The 23029-nt window shown below is 35.1% G+C and overlaps 2 pseudogenes across 1 annotated transcript; both read left to right on the top strand.

Moving 5' to 3' along the window:
* Positions 1 to 11627: 11627 nt before the first annotated feature.
* Positions 11628 to 12700, top strand: LOC148176391 (uncharacterized; annotated as a pseudogene).
* Positions 12701 to 19257: 6557 nt separating this feature from the next.
* On the top strand, positions 19258 to 20172 carry LOC148176390 (uncharacterized; annotated as a pseudogene). The gene is made up of 2 exons (XR_015769987.1): positions 19258 to 19331; positions 19382 to 20172. The product of XR_015769987.1 is annotated as an uncharacterized LOC148176390 (transcript).
* The last annotated feature ends 2857 nt before the right edge of the window (positions 20173 to 23029 follow it).

The following is a 23029-nucleotide window of genomic DNA, read 5'->3' as shown; positions in this document are numbered from 1 at the left end:
ATGCATTTCTCGTAGGTGTCAATTGTGCAATAAAATAAAAAAAAAAAAAAACGGGATGGCGTTTCAACAGTATTTTAATTAAATTAGGTAGTTGTTTTTTCTAATTTGTAATTATTATTGTCTTTTGTTGTTAATAATTTAAAAAAGAATGCCGTTCTTCATCAAAGAAGATATCACGAAATTTATTAAAGAAGCCAGTGACGAAACATATTTATTAATGAAGGTATTTTGCGTCTAGTTTATTTAATATTAATAAGTATAGAATTCTCAGTGGAATAAGGTTATATGCCCTCCTTAAACCTATTTAACTTTGTTTACGAGGTAGCCACCCACCATAATTTGTACCATTGTTAAAATGATGGGGCCGCTTGTAAATCAAAGGCCTGCTGTATTCCGTGGAAACAGCCAGATAGATAGCCAGACAAGAATTTTTAATTTATGATGGGGGTAGTTTGGATACTTTCACCTATTGAAAAAGGAATGACTCCACAACAATAGCGTAAGCAATATAACCTTAGGAAACTGGGAATACTAATTTCGAAATATTTCAGACAACTTTAATTTTGGGAGTAAGTTGCGCTTGTCGTCGAGAAGAACTGATGAAAATGACTGTTGATGACATTCAAGATGTTGGGACCGTTTTGATTGTTGATGTTTCGAATAGTAAAAATCACTGCGAAAAAACTTTTACTGTTTCAAATTCGGAGAACATTGAAATCCAGAGGAAGTACAGAGCTTATTATTGTTATAAATTAAATTATGGTCTTTGTAATTTAGAAAGAGAATAAACTTTGACATTATTTTGTTAACAGTGTTTTTTCGTATATTTTAGTAATGTTCAAATGCGGTATGTTTGAGACTAACAAAATGCTCAAAACAACTTTGAATTTTATTGATCAAAATCTGTTGCAAAAGCATAGGCCAAAGACTAAAATCGACATTGAACTGCATCATTTTTTATCAATAGTTTTTTTTTTGAGCGAGCATATGGATAGCATAAGACCACCAGTGGGGAACAGTTTCCCATCGGCAACAGACAGCAAAACTGTGACATTTAGCGAATACTCACTTTGCAAAAAAGTATTTACTGTATTAAAAATGCCGGCGACAATAGATGCTTAGCGCGTGCCCTCGTTGTGGCAAAGCATTTTTCCGGGTCAGTTGCCAAAAAAAGCGGTACTCGCGGTAAGGAAATGCCAGCCATACGCTTTTGCATCGAGGCTGGTGTTGATTTATCCAACGGTGGAGAATACCGTCACATTCAGAGGCTACAGAAGCACCCGAATGAATACACTGTCGTGGTTTATACGTGTCGGGAAGGAAAAAAGTCTTTATTTTGAAGGACATAGGGAATCGAGTCGAAAATGTTTAAACCTGATTTTGGAAAACGGATACTTCAATGTGATTTTAAGTTTGACGGATGCATTTCCTACGAGCTATTTCCCACCGGGCTCGGATTTCAATACTTTCCGAGCATTTCCAAGACCATTTTCTAGCCTAATGAAATAAATAACTATTACAAATGTACGGACATTTTTTACTGTGTTTTTTTTTTAACTAACTCTACAGCGAACTCGATATCTTTTACAAAATAGCTCGTAGGAAATGCATCCGTCAAACTTAAAATCACATTGAAGTATCCGTTTTCCAAAATCAGGTTTAAACATTTTCGACTCGATTCCCTATGTCCTTCAAAATAAAGACTTTTTTCCTTCCCGACACGTATAAACCACGACAGTGTATTCATTCGGGTGCTTCTGTAGCCTCTGAATGTGACGGTATTCTCCACCGTTGGATAAATCAACACCAGCCTCGATGCAAAAGCGTATGGCTGGCATTTCCTTACCGCGAGTACCGCTTTTTTTGGCAACTGACCCGGAAAAATGCTTTGCCACAACGAGGGCACGCGCTAAGCATCTATTGTCGCCGGCATTTTTAATACAGTAAATACTTTTTTGCAAAGTGAGTATTCGCTAAATGTCACAGTTTTGCTGTCTGTTGCCGATGGGAAACTGTTCCCCACTGGTGGTCTTATGCTATCCATATGCTCGCTCAAAAAAAAAACTATTGATAAAAAATGATGCAGTTCAATGTCGATTTTAGTCTTTGGCCTATGCTTTTGCAACAGATTTTGATCAATAAAATTCAAAGTTGTTTTGAGCATTTTGTTAGTCTCAAACATACCGCATTTGAACATTACTAAAATATACGAAAAAACACTGTTAACAAAATAATGTCAAAGTTTATTCTCTTTCTAAATTACAAAGACCATAATTTAATTTATAACAATAATAAGCTCTGTACTTCCTCTGGATTTCAATGTTCTCCGAATTTGAAACAGTAAAAGTTTTTTCGCAGTGATTTTTACTATTCGAAACATCAACAATCAAAACGGTCCCAACATCTTGAATGTCATCAACAGTCATTTTCATCAGTTCTTCTCGACGACAAGCGCAACTTACTCCCAAAATTAAAGTTGTCTGAAATATTTCGAAATTAGTATTCCCAGTTTCCTAAGGTTATATTGCTTACGCTATTGTTGTGGAGTCATTCCTTTTTCAATAGGTGAAAGTATCCAAACTACCCCCATCATAAATTAAAAATTCTTGTCTGGCTATCTATCTGGCTGTTTCCACGGAATACAGCAGGCCTTTGATTTACAAGCGGCCCCATCATTTTAACAATGGTACAAATTATGGTGGGTGGCTACCTCGTAAACAAAGTTAAATAGGTTTAAGGAGGGCATATAACCTTATTCCACTGAGAATTCTATACTTATTAATATTAAATAAACTAGACGCAAAATACCTTCATTAATAAATATGTTTCGTCACTGGCTTCTTTAATAAATTTCGTGATATCTTCTTTGATGAAGAACGGCATTCTTTTTTAAATTATTAACAACAAAAGACAATAATAATTACAAATTAGAAAAAACAACTACCTAATTTAATTAAAATACTGTTGAAACGCCATCCCGTTTTTTTTTTATTGCACAATTGACACCTACGAGAAATGCATTGTGCATTGTAAGGTGTAGCCCCATCTTGTTGAAAGAAAACTTGTTCTTTCTGTTATTTGCTGCTTTTTGACATTACAATAACGATATTGTGTTATTTGACAGCACGCACCTAGATTTTATTAACTTTTATTGCCTAAATTTTTTCATTTTTGATATTTTTTTTTTAAATATTTTTTGTAAAAGTAGAACATTTTACACATTTTCTGAATCAAGAAAATTAATATCTTCTAAATTATGAAAAAAATATGGGTGTCAATTTAAAATAAGAAAGTTGAGTGTCGCCCAAAAGATACTAAGACAATTAGAAATTTTTTAAAATCATCAGTTTATAGGAAATTAAAAACCATTTAATTTGTTTTTTAAATTTTTGAAATCGGTTCATAAATAAAAATTCTACAACGCCTGCCGTTTTTAAAAAATCACCCTGTATTAAGATTTAGCAGGGCATAAGGAGACATTGTTTTACGTGTTTCAAAAAATAATTTTAGATAGCTATAACATTTGGTTCTTAAAATGTTGATTTAAATAATAGTAATAAAAATGTTTTATTACTGTCGAGGACCTCAACGTCTTAATATATTTTTTTTTTTTTGACGTGACGTAATAATTTTTCTGTAACGGTAAATAATAATTATTGCAACAAGACATTCATTTTAAATGTAGTAATTATTATTACTACTCCTTTATTATTAAATTATTAGGAATTCCTTGGTAATACTTTATCGACATGGTCTTATCAAAAGCTTCTTCTTTTACTTCATATAGAGGCTGCCATTCATCGTAACACCATATAATTTCTTCAAAATCTGAATCACACATTGAATCAAAATATTTTACAAAACGTTTTATAAAATAAGATTTTTCACAGGCAGTTGGTCCAGCAACAATCGCTTTAAAAGGAGTTTTAAACCGTAAGTCCATGATTTTTAGCAAATGGTCGCAGAGCAAACAGCAGTTGCTAATTAATAACTGACCCGACAACTGACCATGCTGTTGTTATTATTATTTCTGATTTGTGTTAGTGTTGTTTCAGCGCATGTCATTTGACAAATGAGTGAAGGGCATCATAAAAAATAAAAAAAATAAATTCTTAATACATTTATTTACATTGTTGAAATAGTTTTAAACGTATCTATTAAATTCTTCAAAATACTGTATCTTGTTACGCATATCACGGGCTAGCGTACAAGGTAGTTTCAAAAAAATACCTCGTAGAGAATGGGTTTGCATTCGTACTCCTTTTGTATGAGTGATAGAACAGCGTTTTCATATGATACGAGAGAATTCTTGTGAATAGCTCATTGCTACAGTCTATTTCACCAACTTATCCCGATCTCTCATAAAAATTTAAGAGTAGGGTTCAAGTACCGACATCCCGCTCTGTCTATATTTGACAAAGTACGCTGTCAAATATTGCTTTATGTTTAAAAATTTAAATTCTCATTATTTTGTTAAAAGTCAGGTTCAGTGAGTCACGGGTACTAATCTCCCAGGTACTCAAGTGAACTTACATGTAGGTAATTTTTTTATGTTTTCTTAGAATAAATTTTGTGTAATTCTTTAGTGATTTTTGTGTTCTCTTGTTGTCGGTGTTCGCATTCCTAGTTGCACCCTGAGAGCTGATCTAACACTCGGCATATTTGAGAGCTTCTGTCTCTCTTTACTTCTTAAATTGGAAAAGAACAAAGAGAAACACAAGCTTAATGTTATACGTTCTTGATTTGCTTTAGCTTCAGTTATCGGATAGAAAGAGATGAAACCATAAACGCACTTCATTTCTTGCTCTGAACGCTTTTATGAGAGATCAGGATAAGTTCGTGAAACAGACTGTACACCCATCACAAACATGTTGTAATCAGGGTAGAAGTTGGTCCTCACATTGACTTCTTGTAGTAAATTTGTTAAAAAAAAAATTCGTCCAGTTTTAAAAATGACGAAGAACTCAGAGAATGAAGGGCTCTGTCTTACAGCTGCTATTTATGAGGGATCCAAAAAAAATTTCTTTATTCCCTACTAATTTCTCATTATTTCGTCCTTAATTTATCGTTAAAACACTTTCCAGTATAATTAATTAATTATGACTTTCTAATTTGCTATCAAATTAATTTCTCCTTGATACATCATTATTTGATCGTTAACTGTAGTCGTAATGGGCATGACTAAATTTCTAATCGAAATGAATAAAAACTTCTTTCCCCTTTTTAAATAGGCAATTATTATGATCATCAAATGCTGCAATTACTCCATTTTTATTCGTATAACTTCATTTTGGCAAATAATTTAGTTATCTTGTACATTTTTATATCGTGTTTCAAGATTTTCATTTTTCTAATATAATTATTTTTTCTAATCATGTACTCTCTTTCCAAACTAGTGTACGACGGCTTCATTCTGAAACGTTTACAAGTAAAGTCATTGTAACAAACTGAAAAAAAAAAACTTACTTGGTGCTGACGAACCTGTGCTGGTAAACTAAATTAAATTTCGCCCAAATCAAAATATTTTAAGGGAAAGACAAAATCATCACTACCATTTACAACTTTCTATTCAATAGAATGCCAGGTAATTACAACCTGCCTAATGACATCTTTTGGGTGTAGAGGGGTGAGAATCGGTTAGACAGTATTTAGTTTTGAGCCACCTCTGTGAGCTTGAGGGTACAGATCTTCAATTTGTTTTTTTTTTAATTTAAAGTTTCAAGTGTTTCTGTTGAAATGGCTGAACATCAAGGTAAGTCAAACAAGTCTATTATCTTTACCTAATACAACCTCGTTCCAGAATATTGTTACAAATATTATATGGATTCGGTGAGTAATCCCATATGCTTGTGGTGCATAAAAAGAAAAGCGCTACTTTATGTTGAAAACATTCATCAACACTGGGATAAAAAAAATGGAGCTCCGGTGCTATAGGTGCAACACTAATCTCGTGGATGAGGAGGAAGCGACGGAGATATGCTTCGAAGATGAATTTATTGACGAGGTCAGAATGGAAACCGAAGAAGAAGATGATGATGAGGACGATTCAGATGATAGCGGGAATAGTACAGATGAAAATCAATAAAATTTCATTATAAAGTGATTTTTATTTCCCACCATTTCACATTTTTTTTTAATTTCTCAACAACATTCAATCCCCTCAAATTTAATTTCAAATTTCCCGCAATTGATGTGAATTAACAAATTCAAATTTTGCCACCTTTTTTCAAAATTCAAATTTCCCGCTGTTTAACTTTCACCAGGTTATGCAACCACATGTATAAGTGACTTTTATTTTCCACAATTTCTGGTTTTTGAATTCCCCGCCATTTTATAATTTAAATTTCCCGCAACTTTTACTTCAACAAATTCAAATTTTGTCACCCTTTTTCAAATTTCCCGCTGCTTATCTGATCAAGGTCACTTAAAAACTTTCACCAGGTTATGCAACCACATGTATTGAATTGGTCAAGGTCAATTAAAACTTTCTCTTTTATATCTATTTAATTATGAGTCATTATCAATTTGTCATTATCAATTTTGATTACTCAATTATTTTAATTGACCTTGACCTAATTACGTAATCAAATTAATTGATCTAATTAATTCAACTTTCACTTTGATATCTAATTAATATCCAATTAAAAAACAATTAAAAATTCATTAGCCTAATTAAAGCGCTAATTAATTAATTAATTAATTAATTGACCTTTGATTGACCTTTAATTGACCTTTGATTGACCTTAATTGACCTTTAATTAATCCACTAATGGGCCCCCCTTACTACTAACATCTTTAAAGCCTGGAGTGTTTTAGCATTTCAAAATTGTTAGAGCATCCGAAACAGTATTGCTGAGGAGCTGAAATGCAAACCGACTTGTCATCTTTTCATGATTTTGGGGATCCACATGATTTACTATCAGTTTGGGGGCTAATTTGAATTCATGGTTTGCATCATACTCCAACAATCTTTCAAAGTGAGCCAATTTGGAACATAAAATTGCTTCTTTGCAACAAGCCTATTTCTGATGCATTTCAATAAATGAACAAAATCAGAACACATTCTTAATTGTCAATGATCATTGCATGGATGCATGCACCACGGTGAATCAAGGTTTCTTGCCTCCAAATGCTTCCGCATCGACCGGTTTCATGTAGCTCCAACCGACGTTACAACATCCACAAATAATCCTGCTGCTTCACACAGAGTTGTTGCTTCTAGAATAAGTTTTGAAAGAATATTTCCTGAGATGTTGGCTTTTGTTAAGAACCAACCAAGGGTTTGCATCTGCTTTTCCGCAAGAGACTGGAACGCAATCACAAGCACATGATCTCCCAGTTAGTTTCTCATTTCTATTGGCGAAACCCATAACTGCTGTCAATGTGCCGAATGTATCCTGCTAACGTGCTTGGAGCAGGCAATAGAAGCAGCTCTCGTGTTCTTAAGTGGCGATACAACTTGGGACTTTTAATTCTAATTAGAATGCACGAATATTTTTACTCTCTTGGAAGCCGTTTGAACCACCAGTTTTTGACTCTCGGGAAGTCTAGAAAGACTTCTTCAAGGGTGTGGATGTTTGTCTTCTTTTCACAAACTTGCTTCTTTTGTTGCCTGCATTGACGGTTTTGTTTCTGTTTCGGCAGAACAAGGTTTTGGTTCTGCTTTTGCGTTCGTTTGGATGCTTTTAATAATCTTTTTCCTAATAGAGCACATTGGTGGCAACGCTTGGTGTTTATTCTGGAATTGTTACCTTGACAGAATTTGTTAAATTTACCAGATATTCCAGTTCCACTGCAAATCGTTGTAACTTACAATGTCTGGACAAGTTGTAATAAGTCCTCTAAAGTTGATAAGGTTTTACAAAGTGGGCGGCCTACTTTATTGTTAACCAGTATCTCTGTCTTCTCTTTTTCAAGCACAATAGCTTTATCAATAATTGGAATATTATTAATGATGTTAATGTGGCTAACTACTATCGCCAGTGGGGTTTGATGAATGCCCCATTGCAATGGTAATAAAGTAGATAGATCTGCAATCTTGTTTCTAACTTCGTTAAAACAGGCCAAGGAGGAGGACATAAGCCGAGGTGGATAGAAACTAGGGAAAAATACAGGTGTCCCAGAACTCACGCCTAGCCGAAAAAGGGCGGATGCCGACAGCAATCAGGACGCCAAAAATGCAATTTGTAAAATTGAGAAATTGCTTAATGAAACTGACCAATCCCAGACGCTCAAGCACAAATAATATTAACGTTGCTAGGTTTCATAATTAAATCCTAAAAAGGAAAATTGATTTGGTCCACTACATTTTTATAACTGACATCTAATGTCAATTTGACAGATAAAAACCACACAATGACGGTTCTAAAAAGAACCCTTTTATTACAACAAGAAACAGAACAAGGCACATCATGTAATAGTTAAATCAAATACTTGAACAAACCACCATTATTTTGGACACACAGATGAGCTCTACTAACCAAACTTTGACATGGTACGGGTGCCGGTGATCTATCGCGAGATTTTTTTGTACAGAAGATTTTCCGATTTCTAACTGGCGTGCCAGAGTTCAGATACTTTGCGTGGAATGTTCATCAACCGCTTCCAAAACGGCTTCTTCATTTTCAACAGTTCTGGCCTGTCTTGCTCCACCAACTTCGCGCCGATCTGTTAATAACTGATCAGTGTGTCCAGCCCGAGAAACAACACTAAGAATCGTTTTGTTGTCCGGACAATAATCACGACCTGGAAAACATCCTTGCTGCTAATACTAATTTCGATAGCACTCTTCAAAAATAAGACGCATTTCGAGGCATTCTGCCGCCGAGTACTCCTGAACCGTTTTAGGACATTTGTTACCACCAAACACCAACTAGGAAACCAACAAGCAAGGGAAACCAAAAGAAACGCCGTTTCACACTCCACTTGGATTTTCACTGTCAGTTGTCCTCCAAGTGCGTCTCTTGTCATTCAACGCTCGTCAACCAGTAGTCTTCAACCCTCTAGTCAATTTCTAAAGTACGCTAAGCCGTTTCTGCACACTAAGTTCAATATGAGTTAGATTTATTGAAGCCTGTCATTCTAACGTCAGTGAAATTTATAGTGGACCAGATTGTTCATACAAAATTCAAAGGAGAAAATTTAAACTGGTTTCTTAGCAACACGCCAGTGTATCCTCCAGACCATCTCCACGCGGCCTTGTGATTGGTCAACTTTGTCATGTCTTTTCTCAGTTTCTGTTGGAGCTGGAACTTTTTTTTCAGCAATTTACACATTTACACCTTTTCCCGATATTCCCGGTTTTCGACTAGGCATGAGTTCTGGGACACCCTGTATATTGTGAGCAATATTTTCGTTAAACTTAACTATTAGCTTGATGTACTAGAGTCTGTTTTTCTAAAGAGGTACACAGCCATAAAGGAACGCAGAACAGAAGTTTAAAACAATGCTGCTCGCGCGCTTGCGTGTCTTCAGTAGCGTACCTGCTGGTACTGCTTGAGTCAGCTGATACTGTTTTACTTGTTTCAAACTATGAACTCTACTGGCTTGGCGTTTAAGATGTATTGATAAAATCAATGTTGTTTAAACAATTATGAGGAACACATTGTTTGTGTGATATTGATTTGTCCTTCACGAGATATTTTTTGTAACAATTCAAATTCTTCTTTATCAGGATTAATTTAAAAAAACTTGATTTTTGATTTTAAATTCAATTGTAGATAATATTCTCCTTTAAATTTAGGGATATAAACTTTTCCAAGCAAACAAACATACATACATAATACTTTTAACCAAAATGCACTAATAAAGTAGTACTTTATTCACTTATTTTGGACAAATAAAGTACTCTTTTACTCTCTAAATACTTTAAAGAAAATTATGCTACATTTCTATGACAACAATGCAAGCATGGCTTTCTAAACACTAAAAATTTATCACTGCTGTCACTTCTGTCAATTCTTTTAATGCCTTAATTGCAACCAACAGAGGCTTTGGATAAAATCTAGTATTATATTCAAGTGTAAGGACAAATTATTCACTCCAAAAATCTTATTCTCTCGATCTACGATCTCGAGAATAACTGATTTTTGGCGAGAATAATTTGCGTCCTTACACTCTTATATAATAAATATTTATTATTTATCATTTATGAAATTATCCAAATTACAACTTCATCTTGCAAAAATAACTAGATACCTCTGTAATTATAGATCGCATACGAGGCTCCTCTGCGACCATATCAAAATCCTGCACATTGCATGCACAACGAGCAGGGGTATAGCTTACTGATGCGTAAACTCTATCATTACTATTTTTTTTTCGACCACAAACATTCCAAAAACCATTTCAGTAATACGATGAAACATTTTTTTTAAATCTTCCTCATTATCTGGAAATGGAATGCTGATTTCCGTCCTATTCTTGATTTTGTAAACGACTCTATACACACATGCTGGCTGGCAATTTCTTTTCCAATGTGTTATTTCATGTATCGTCACATCTCTGTATAGTTCTCGACGGCCTCCATGTTTTCCATATGTGGACAACCAATTATCCACGGCAATTTGTCTAAATTATTTATACATTAAAAGACAAATAGACACATACAGTGTCCGAGAAGTGGCGCACCACCTTGAAAGGGGGTAATTGGGTGGTTAATTCCAGACTTTCTGTTTTCGCAAGAGTACCAAAAGAAAATTTGGAAAATGGCAACATTGCTGAACTGTGTCCCCAATAATTTAAGTTTCGAGTATTTATAACCATAACGTTGCTGTTGTATTGTTGGCGTTAGTCAGGTCGCCTCATGAACGAGTAATATAACTATGGTTTCATGTGAACGATGCCACACTGATCAAGATTGTTAACAGTTTTCAGGCATTTCTTACAGGTTTTTTCCGATTTTCTTTTATTCGAATAAAAGGCTGCCCATGTCCGGGTGGTAATCCGCTGAACAGTTCGTTATATTTTTTGCCGAAAGCAACAAACTACCTTGCACCCATCCATTTTCACTTCCAGGGGATAGGATTATTATTGGTTTTCCCCGGCTTGGAGTAGTCAAAACACAGTTCGCCGATCCATCAGATAAAACTTTTTTAACAACGCCGTGAGTGTCGTACCATGTATCATGTATATCACTGGCCGTCCTTGCTGGCGGTACGATCTGATTTGAGTAATAAAATCAAATCTCATTTGTTTTAAACGTGCACTTTCCATTATGAAGATCTTTCGGTTTATCATCGTGATCGTGGTCGTGTGTCGTAGGTGAAATCGTTTATTGGTAATTATTGTGGATTATTAATTTAATTGTTAAGTCGTGTAAATAAGTGTAATCAGTGCTCTTTTTATTTGTTTCGGTTTGTCTACACTTCTTGTGCTGTTCTTTTTATGGGTTTTCGTCGTTTGCTTATCGTAAATTTTATCATTTAGTGGGCACGTACGAAATTTTAAGTCGTGGTAATTCAAGCTTGCCCTTAAGGGAGCCAGGGTAGTTCTATAGCACTGTCTATTGCTTGTTTAACTGCCCTTTCGCAGCTTGGATTTCTGTATTTTTTTTCGTACCTAACCCCCTGTTTAGGGGGGTCAGGTCTCTGCTGTTCCATTATTAAAGTTATTGATTTGTTATTGAGATGACCATCAATTGTTTCAAGTGTGTTAGAACGATTTCCCGAACGGTGTCATATGTTTCTTGCAGAACGTGTATGGCAAATTTTCAACTGACCTGTGGGGGCTCACAGAAAATGCATTTGATCGAATGGAATGTGAAGGGAAACTTGCAACATGGCAGTGTTCGAGCTGTAGGGAGAAAACTAATGCTAGAATTAGTTTCGGATCAAACACTAATGTGGCAGGCTTAATTTTTTTCTCACAGGAAGCCGGTTCTTCGCTATTGTCAACCTCGCAAATTAATCTTGAAACAATAATCGATAATGCGATTATCAAGCATGTCACTGCACTGACAGGTATGATCTCTGAGTTTAAAGATGAAATCATTGCTTTGCGTAATGAAAATGTTCAGCTTCGTAACAACATTTCCTTCTTGTGTACCAAACCAAACTCGATTGGGGATTCTAGAGGGAATCAAGTTGGTGCTGCAGTAAAATTTTCATATGCAAATAAGGTGGCTACAAATTCACAAAAATCATTAGTTATTAAGCCTAAAAACAAAAATTAAACTATCGCAACGACAAAGTCGGATTTAATTGCTAATATTAACTTGATGGAATCTAATTTTAAGATAGGCAAAGTGAAGAACCTTAAGGATGGCGGCGTACTGATTGGGTTCGATGATGCGGATAAATTTAAATAACTGGTTTTTGACAAAAGTTTATCTTTTAATTATGAAATACGGGAAGTTAGGAAGTTTTTACTTCGTATTAGAATAGCTGGTATCTCAAACGTTATTGGGGAGAACAATATGCTAACGTACATTAAAAGTTAAAATGATGTTATCTTTAATGCTGATTCTTCTTGCTGTTTGTTGGGCTTCTCTCCATTGAAAAAGAATCAGACAGTATCTCAAGCCCTCTTGGAGGTGGATATTTCCACCTACAATAGGGCCTTAAGTGTGGGTCATTGACTAGTGGGGTTAAATCCCTGTACTATTTATGACGCTGTTGATGTGCGCAGATGTTACACGTGCAATGGTTTTAACCATACCTCTTGTCACGCAAAAAACTACAAAAAAAAACAAACTGACTGACTAAAGTCGCTCGGGCCGGCTGGTTACAAATCTACGCCGGTAGCTCAGTCTGGGTGGGTTCGTTAAAACTCACCGACCCGATAATCTTGAGGGCGCCAGGATCCTCCGGCTACGACTTGCGAGTACCCGGACCCAAAGTACTCGATGTAGCTTACCCGAACGAGGAAGAAAAAAAAAGAGAAACTAACAAGGGACGAATATATTCAAAAAACACACTTGTAAAACCTAAAGAAAAAACAGGGGAAAAAAACAGTACTAAAATGGACGTTGTCTTTACACCAGCAATCGTTGCTGTTTTAGATTACGACGTTTCGCTGTAACCCGAACGCTTGCGCAAGCCGACGGTACATCGAGATTTCGCGCAACAGTTAAATCTTTCAAAATTCGCTATTACCGGGTCCCGACTTACAAAGAACGTCTGTACTAGTAATAAAAAACAAAATAAAATAAAATACTAGATGTAAAACGGTTGATTACAGTGAAGCTGTAATCTCCCAACCACTATATTCCAATTAACAAGGACGGTTACGGTGAAGCCGTAAACTCCTACCAGAAAACAAAAGTTAACACAAACGATGACACGATGGCGTTGATAACGATGACACGATGGCGTTGATAACGATGACTCGAACAAAAACGTGGATAAAACGATCTGACCTTGACTCCTACAGGCGCCCCAACAGCTCCTCCTACCAACTCTTCTTCAGATGCTCCTGAGTGGTGAGCCTTCCAGAATCCAAAAAGGGAAGAGGTTGTACAGCTCGGTCAAACGGCAACAATCCAAACTACGAAATTCCAGTTCGCACTCCTAACCAAAAGGGGAGGAAAAAAAAGAAAAAGAACAGCAGAGAATAGAAGGCCCTAGGGTGGAAAATACCCTTAGGAAGATGAATACACTGGAATATTTTACTTACTACGATGGAAAGCGGCCTTAAAGTTCTCCACGTGGTTCACCTCGCGGTGGATTTATTCGATCTCGAGCCCCGACAAATCCCGCTCTCCTCCAGGAATCTTAGTGACCCATCCAGATAGCAACGTAGCAATCAAGTCAAAAAGGCCACTAAGTCACTCTCAAAACTCAAAAATATCGAAAAACTTTGGAGTACCGTATGACTCGAAATCTAAACCGCAAGTGATCTACCGGAACCAGAATGGCTGCTATCGCTTCTTCGGTTCTACGTCACATTTCGTCATCGAGAAGGTGACCCCTTGACAGGTGAAAATTTGGGGTTATCCGAATCAAAACAAAGAATGGAAGTGATCGTAAAGACTAGCAGAACGAAGCCAACGGTAAGTAAACAGATGGAAAATCATTCAGCAATCAATCGTAGACCTCAACGAACACTATGGACAAAATAACAAAAAACTGTAAAAAGGACATAACTTGTCCGCGCTGTTCCTCCGATCATTCTGTACAGGATTGTAAGGCTCTGTCTTCTAAGTGTATTAATTGTAAAATCTTGGCTGCAAGTGGATCTAATTTTTTTTCGACCACAAGCATTCCAAGAACCATTTTAGTAATACGACTAAACATTTTTTTAAAATCTTCTTCATTATCTGGAAGTGGAATGCTGATTTCCGTCCTATTCTTGATTTTGTAAACGACCCTATACACACATGCTGCCTGGCAATTTCTTTTCCAATGTGTGATTTCATGTATCGTCACATCTCTGTATAGTTCTTGACTGCCTCCATGTTTTCCATATGTGGACAACCAATTATTGATCTGTTTTCGCAGGAGCACTAAAAGAAAATTTGGAAAATGGCAACATTGCTGAACTGTTCCCCCAATAATTTAAATTTCGAGTATTGAAAGCCATAGTAGTTGCTGTTGTTTTGTTGGCGTTAGTCAGATCGGCTCATGAACGAGTAGTAATGTAACTATGGTTTCAAGTGAACGATGCCACACTGATCAAGATTGTTAATTCAAAAATCTTGTTAACAAATTCATTTGAACCTATAATTATTGCACAGAAATCTTTAATTTTGGCATTAAACTTTTCTTCTTCAATCCATAATTATGAAATTTAAATGACAAGTCGTTTAAAATTCCGTGTCCCAAACTACATAGCTAGAATTTTCGGTATTGCCAATATTGCAAGGATCTGACTGTAGATCATATTGATCTGTACTAAAAGAGACAATTCTAGTTTTATCGGCATATTGCAGTCATGATAATTGATAATTAACAACATGTCAATACTTTGATGATAATAATGCGCAAATTACACTCAAATTTTTGAAATGTCAGAAAAATGACTTTGATTTTGTGTCCCCGGCTGTATCAAGGAATTTGATTTTATAAATCAAAAGACAAGATTGCTTTGTTTTGCGTTCATGATAACGCTTTGTGTTAGCAACAAAATGTGCTGAAAATGTGATTTACAATAGGTTTCAATGAGAAAGAAAAAGAAGAATAAATAAAACATAATTCTATTGTATGTATTTTAAAACTTTTTACATTTTCATAAACATAGTGGTCTATAATGAGTTTATATGACATCTTTTTCAAAATCAACAAATGATGTGAAATTGAAATTCGAGAAATTAAAATAAAATATTCACATTTTCGTGACAGTCAATTTAATTATGTTTAAATGGGACAATCGAAATACATAATTATTTGTTTGAATTAAGAGTATTTTTTATATACAAGTGTCCCAGAACTCGCGCCCCAGAAAGAAAGGGCTTATAAAGACAATTCTGAACCAAAATTTCAAAACAAAAATTTTTTAGCTTACAAAATAATCGAGTTAAGACGAAAAAACGGTAGCCAATTTCGAAGCTAAACAAAATTTGAAAATTGGTAACTATGGACACATATGTCCATTGGTCATATGAACAATACACTCTCGTTGCCTACTCCACCTCAAAAATAAGCTCCCGGGATTTACCATCGATATTGCTGCCGGCACCCTCTCTTGCTCTCTGGAGCGCGAGTTCAGAGACACCTGTATATTAATATGGTGTAGCATTTCAAAATTTGCCGGTGAAGAAGAGCATAATCAATAATGAAGTACTTTAGGGACTTCTTCAGATGCTTGGGATCATAAAACATCACGGCGATAACATCGTAGCCAGAGTAGAGCTATCATCTCAAAAACTGAAACGTTAGTTTTGTCAGTATGAGATAAATTTTTGTTTAATTACCGCTTATTCCGTTTATCAAGCATTGTATCCGTGTTAGGAATTATTTTTCTATTGTGGCCGCCTTGAGGCAGCGGATCAACCACATGTTACCGCCTCAGAATTTCAGCTAGTGGAAGTGCTACAACTTTCCACCCGAATTTCACGTTGCTTTGGGAGAATACCAATATTAGTCGCCATACCGCTTGAAATTCCAATTCCATTGAACGCCATGAGGACATAGGAATATCATCCAACTTTTCGGGTGTCCCGATCCTTTTTGCGGATGCCGTCGTCCTCGGCCCATTGCCAGCGATCCAGGCAACACCAAAGATAAGTGGTACCCTTTAGTTTTGCGTTCAAGAACCTCAAGTCAAGCTAAGTTGCACCGACGCCTTTTGAGATTAAATTACCTGTACTTGTAATTCCTATCGACTTAGAAGGGCGAGTTGGTAGGCAGTTTTAATGCCCTTACCGACATGTGAGTGAGCGACACATGCCGTATCGTTAAGCTCGTGTCTTTTGTGTATTTTCATTTTATTTTCATTTTGTAAAAGGTACAGATCTGAATCTTTAGTTACTAGATAAATTGTTCGATCAGGACCTGCTTCACAGATGTCCTGACTTTAGCAATTTTACATTATCTCGATTTAGTCAGAATTTAACCAACCATGTAGAGTACATTAATAGACAATTTTTGTTTTAGTAATTTTCATTTAATTCAGTCTTATTTCAGTGACCTTCTGCGGGGGTTGCTGATAGTGTTAAACCGCAGTGGCGCCCAATACCTTTTATCTGCCTGGTTTTGGAAATTTAAAAGAATCCTTACTTCGCCCTAAATGCTCTCCGCCGTAAAGCTGCCGTTTGCTTTTGTGTTTGCACGGTTCTGTATAAGAAGTTGCTACAAGATATTTATTATACAGAGTGTGCCAGAACGTTTGCACTAAATTTTACTTATTCCTAATTTTTCAACAAAATCAGCAGAGATGATTCATTTCTTTGGCTTCGCTTTTCAAAGATTACTATTTCGTAATTTACTGTGGTAACAGTGCTATTGCCGTATTTGCTTGGATTGCGTTAATAGCTTCATTACCATACCATAGCAACATATACAAAAAAATGGATTTGATAATCAAATATTATAGGAAAAATTACAATACTCGTTCTTTCCACTTATAACATTCGTTTCTTAAATATAATTTGTTGTTATAACAATAGTACATTATTACACATATTTTATTAGGCGAGTACGCGAGTATTGTAGCCCGAATAAATTTTGACTAAATCGAATAAGTGCTACAAGTCGTCGTATGAAATGAGTGTAATATACTATTTTTCCTACTTTGTAAATAAATTTAAAAAATGCATTTGAAAGAAATTATTTTCGATTAGGAATTTTTGACAAGTTCGGTTGGTAAAAAAAATTTCAAAGAAAATATTTCAATTTAAATAATCACTGTCGTTTTCTGCTTAATTTTGCAAAATTAGGTATTATAACGTTTGTCTTTCTTCTGGTTCATTTTCGCTAAACCCACATGTTCATAATCATGATGATGATCATCATTGAGATTTTGGTTCAACGTTCGCGTGTCGGCATAGACAACATAACCAAAAACGTTACTGTTTTGCGTGCTACAAGGTGTTTATAAATGTTTCTAGCATCAAGGGTGGCTATGAAATGTCAAATAAATTTGCCGCTCGTTACAAATGTGGGTTTTGTTTTTTCAACTGACATTTGAAGTTAACCTCAATCATTGAACAAAGTTAGTTTTGAAAACAAACTGTTCAAGTTGTGGTTTGAAGGCTGAAAATCTAAAATTTTGACACAAAACCGTAACTGAAAAGTCGTAGACGTAAGTGGCATTTGAAATAATTGTGAACATAGTTATATACACTATGAGAAAACAACGCGGCAAAATAGCGCATGACAGGAATTCCAAAGCTCCCCTTGATGCTAGAAACATTTATAAACACTTTGTATAATAAAAACAATTGTCTTTATTGTGAAACGCAGACGCGTTGAAAGCGTTGAAAATATTGTTAACGCAAAGTAGAAAAGCTATTTTCGCGTTTACTTTGAATGCGGTTACAGCCATTTCCACATCGGATGCTTTAGTAGATTCGAAATTATTATTATGCACATAAGGAAAATTTGGATAAAAACGAGTTTATTAAAACACGAGTCCAGGCTTCTAGCTCGAGTGCTGGAAAGGACGAGTGTTTTAAGTTTTATCAAACGAGTTTTTTATGCTATTTTTCCTAATTTACACTTTACACCCATTTTTTACACATAAAAATAATTTCCGTGCCCTAGGAAAGTTTGTTACAGTTTGGAAACTATGTTGCACACTAGGCGTAGTGCCACTTAAATTCAAATCCTCACGGCTGCAATCGTGTTTTCAATATCGTTCAAATTGATACTGACATTTGTCGCCAATCGAAAAAAGTTGTAGATTTTGGATGCGTTTAGAATCTAAAAAACTATTCCAGCATTCAATTCTTTTTCAACCTGTACAAGACGGACACAGCTGAGAAAAATGCATGTACCATCTAAAACAAAAGCCTCAATGAACGCTTAGTAAATAGTATATTATCTACCAAGGTTGAGATGACTTTAATTATTAACCCGAGCGTCAAGGTTATAAAACCGAGGTGCGCAGCACCGAGGTTTTATAAGACGCGAGGGTTATAATTGCCATCTCAATCAAGGTGGATATACTATTTTTTTCACTAGTAGAAGTTTTCCACAAAAACCTTCATGCCTTTTTCAAGTTTGTTACAACTAATAATATTTTAATATTATTTAAGAAACACACCTTTTCACTAAGACCTTGTATCAGGAGAAATGAGAAATTAGAAATTAGTCGCTTGAAATACTTCTTTTGTTTTAATTGACGTTTCTCTAAAAAAATATTTATTGCGCATTAAAAATACTTATTACTGGTGCTACGATTCATCAAAACTTAAGGTAAGGAACATGTTATGTATAATAATATAATGCGGATGAAGTAGAAGTCAAGAGTGACTTACAAATCAACAATTTTCAGCTTAATTTTGTCAATCGTCTGGCAAATCTTTCAACATTTTTTCAAGATGAGTGATGTAATTACCTGTACTCCTCCTAAAATTAAAGAACAGGCGAAGACCCTGGAGTCCAGTTTGCTTCCAGAAAAATCCAGAAAAACTTATTTAAAAGCGTATGAAAACTACCAACATTGGTGCAGGGAAAATAGCGTTTTCAAAACGACAGAAAGTGTTATGCTGGTGTTTATGGAGGTACAAGCACGAACAAAAATGTCTTCAAGTTTGTGGGCTTTGTATTCCATGTTGAAATCAACAATATTATTGAACGAACAAGTCAATATCGCAAAATTTCCTAAAGTAATAACGTTCCTAAAAAGGCAAAATGGTAACTACACACCGAAAAAAATCCTCTGTGTTTTCTAGAAATGAAATCTCGACATTTCTAAGAGACGCTCCAGATGTAGCTTTTTTATCAACCAAGGTAACTATCCAATAGTTTATAGCAAACTTCAATAATCCTCTTTACCATAGGCGGTTCTAACCATTGGAGTTGCTGGAGCTTGCCGCACAGACGAACTCTGTAACATGCATATGAGTGATGTCGACATACGGGATGATATAATTATAATCAACATTCCTAATTCAAAAAATGGCAGCTCTCGAAAATTTGTAATAACAGACCCATTATGGATGAATACAGCGAATGAGATATAGACCTGTGCCAGACATGCCAAAGGTGTTCATTGGCTTTCGAGGAGGTAAACCCACCAAACAAAACATAGGCCACAATACTATTAGTAAAATGCCAAAAATAATAGCTTCCTTTCTTAAACTCTCAAATGCTGCGAGTTACACAGGTCACTCGTTCCGACGCACTTCAGCCACAATACTAGTAGAAAATGGAGGAGATCTTCTCTCATTGAAGCGCCATGGAGGGTGGAAGTCCGCAACAGTAGCGGAGGGCTATATTGAGGAGTCCCTTGAGGAGAAAAAAAGAATTGCCGGTATGGTTCAACAAGTAACACCTTCCACATCAGCAGCAGAAGCTGCTGTATACGAGAATCCCACGCCATCTACATCGACAACAGAAGATGCTGTATATGCTAACTCCATGCCATCCACATCGACACCAGAAACTGAGACAATTTTTCACAGTGTTCGTGAAATCAACCTTCCAGCTGGCACATCGTTGAACTCGGAAAATACAACATCGTTAAATACCGGCGTTAAGTTGATCTGCCATCACAGCACTATCAACATTTATTATAAATAATGTATAAATATAATCCTGTTGTGTTGAATTATTAAATTTATTAAGTTTGTTCATTACATCTTGAATTAGTCAAGTCTGCATGATCAGCACACATAATCTGTCAAATCAAATGTCAAACCAATCACGTGCACTGCCAACCTGCTTTAATTAAAATCCCCAAGTGAAAGGCATTTACGAAAGTCTTAAAAATTCTGTTACCGCAATTTTGGAATCACATTTGAAATAATAGATGGAAACGATACACATTCTACTAGGTTAAACTATCTCTAAGTTTTGCAATTGGAGGTTTTTTAAAGGCATAACTTTATTTTTTGTACTTTTTTAACCAAGGTTAATAATGTGCCAAATGTCATAATCATTTTTAACCTAGGTGATAAAACGCAGCTTTTCAATATAAAAATCGGTAAATAATCTCCACTTTAATTACTACTAGTGAAAAAAAGAATTTTCACAATTCACTTGGACTGCCATGTTGTAGTTAACTGAAATATTTTCAGAAAACTTTATTTTAAACAAAGAAGATGCATTTATTATACAAATCAAATAGATTTTCTTATTTGTTTCATTCCAGTGGTACTATTGGACTCGATGCAATGTTTCTAAAATTTTTACAGACTTTGAAAAATAAAAATAGAAAAAAAAGTACTATTTCAACCGTTCAGTATCTTCTACCATCTGACCGCTGACTGCAAATCCTCCTAATGTGAAGAAAACCACTAAAGCTATTGTTACTAGACGAAAATATTGTGAAGATAAGGTGCCATCAAACTAAGAATATTCGAATAAAAGTTGAAATATGGTTCCAAAAACTCACCGCAAAATAAAATAGAGCGACATTAACCACTTCGATTGTACCGACAATTTGGAAAGGAAGTACCAAATTTCTGCTTGTTCTCAAAAGTTTGAAGAGTTGACTGAAAAAAATCTTACAAATAGATTGAAGTAAAACAAATAGAAGATTGTCGTACGTGGAAAATTGGACGTGATACTTAACAAATTGCACTAATTTTCTGGTAATCGTTCTTTGGTACGTACAGTTACCGAAAAGTTTCGATGAAGAGTTTAAACTATTGATCTGATGAATTAGCATTTCTTGTTGTAAGGCGATGTGGGAAACGAAATAAAAAATGGTATAAAAAATTGCAGGTAACATGACGATTTTCCAACACCAAATTACAATGTCGGCCTAAAATTAATTGAAAGTAATATTGTACTCTTAAATTAGATACAACACTAGACAATAAATTTTGTCAAGTCAGTTTTGCGCCATCAGGTCAGAACTGGTTCATAAAAAAATTAACAACTCTTCACCTTCAAGAAGTCTTCTAAAATATGTTATTCTGTTAGCATTAAACTCATTTGAAAATTAAATTATTTAAGTGTCTAGAAATTACAATTTCGATTATTTAATAAAAAAAAAATTTTTTGAAAAACTTCTCACTGTTTTTCGTTTTGACTTTTGTGACTTTTGAACTTAAATAAGAAATATCAATAAATTTGTCCACGCGACTAAAAGGCAAGATCTCAGTCTTTCCAATTACAATAATTTAAATTCTTGAGTTATATGCTTTTTATGAAAAATTGCAATTAAAACAGACATTTTTACGACAAATCAGTTTTTCAAAAATATCGTGTGAAATAATAACCCTAGCGATAAGTTTTATAGGTCGTTTCAAACCTTATTAGCTTAACTTTGCAACTTTTCAAAAGACAACTGAAAAATTTGTTTGTATATTGGCACCCAAAATAGCTATTTGTGTACCAAGGCTAAAAAATGTTTCTTTTTTGGCCGAGCCTTTTTTTAATGGCCGAGGCGTCAGCCGAGGCCAGAAAGAAGGCAAGGGCAAAAAGACACTTTTTGGCCGTGTTACACACAAGATTTTTTAGGCGACATCATTAAATTTACAAGTTAATTAATTTGTATTTATGATTTATTGATTTAATCAATTATAACAACTGAATAATTGTAAATATTTATGAATCCTTCAGAAAAGTTCATATTTTCCTTATTTACATTTGCAGTTTCAGCACGTGTAGTTTCACAATTTGTATGAATTAGGTTTAATGTGTTTTTTAATGTTGTTGCAGGAGCACTGCTAGACATGTTCATTTTCAATAATTCAACACGTCTTTGCTGTACTTTACAGCACTTTGTCGATTTGATTTTACCCAAATAATTATAAAATTGAGGGTAATGTCGGTATCGTAATGTAATATGCAAAACTATGGATAGATGGCGCTACCATAGATCGGCCGAAAATGTTTGCAGCCAGAAAAGACTCACTTTTAGGCCGCTTTTAAGGGTCCCGCACCGTAAAGGGCAGAATACCGCTTGGCAATGCAAAACGAAAATCCAAATTGCGGTCACATCCTATGAGTTGGAATGGTGAACGAAATATGAATAAGTTGCTGAAACACTTTTGTTTTAGGGTACAAAGCCGGTTTTTGAAAAAAGTTGTTTATTGTTTTTATAAAAAATAAAACGTTTAAATTCTAAAATCCATTTTCAGAAGAAGTTATAAGCCGTACCGTTTTAAAAAAATGCCGAGGTTGTAGCAACTTTTATTTTACATTATGGTACGAAGCCGTTTTTTCTTAAAAGTCGCAACTTTTTTAGTTATTCTGAAAAAAGTCCATCACAAAATAGGGCAATTTTTACGAAGATAGGCAACTCAACATTCTTCTGGATGCATGATTTACGATATGCAGTTAAGTACTTAATACTCTTCATGGGGTGTCTGTCCCTTTATGCCTGCAGTGAAGAGACCCATCCTGTCATAAAAGAATCCGAGTTTTCAAATACAATTTTTACTTCATGGGTTTCGAGTCAACAAGTTAACTTAATTTTATTTAAATTATTTTGTAAACCGGCTCTTAATATGAAAATGCATAAAATTGATAATACA

Source organism: Gnatocerus cornutus, chromosome 4 (assembly GCF_029298725.1).
Source record: "Gnatocerus cornutus isolate USDA-ARS CGAHR chromosome 4, icGnaCorn1.1, whole genome shotgun sequence".
Classification (NCBI taxonomy): Eukaryota; Metazoa; Arthropoda; class Insecta; order Coleoptera; family Tenebrionidae; genus Gnatocerus; species Gnatocerus cornutus.
Note: the sequence above shows the minus strand (reverse complement) of the source record. Positions and strands in the feature narration are given on the sequence as shown.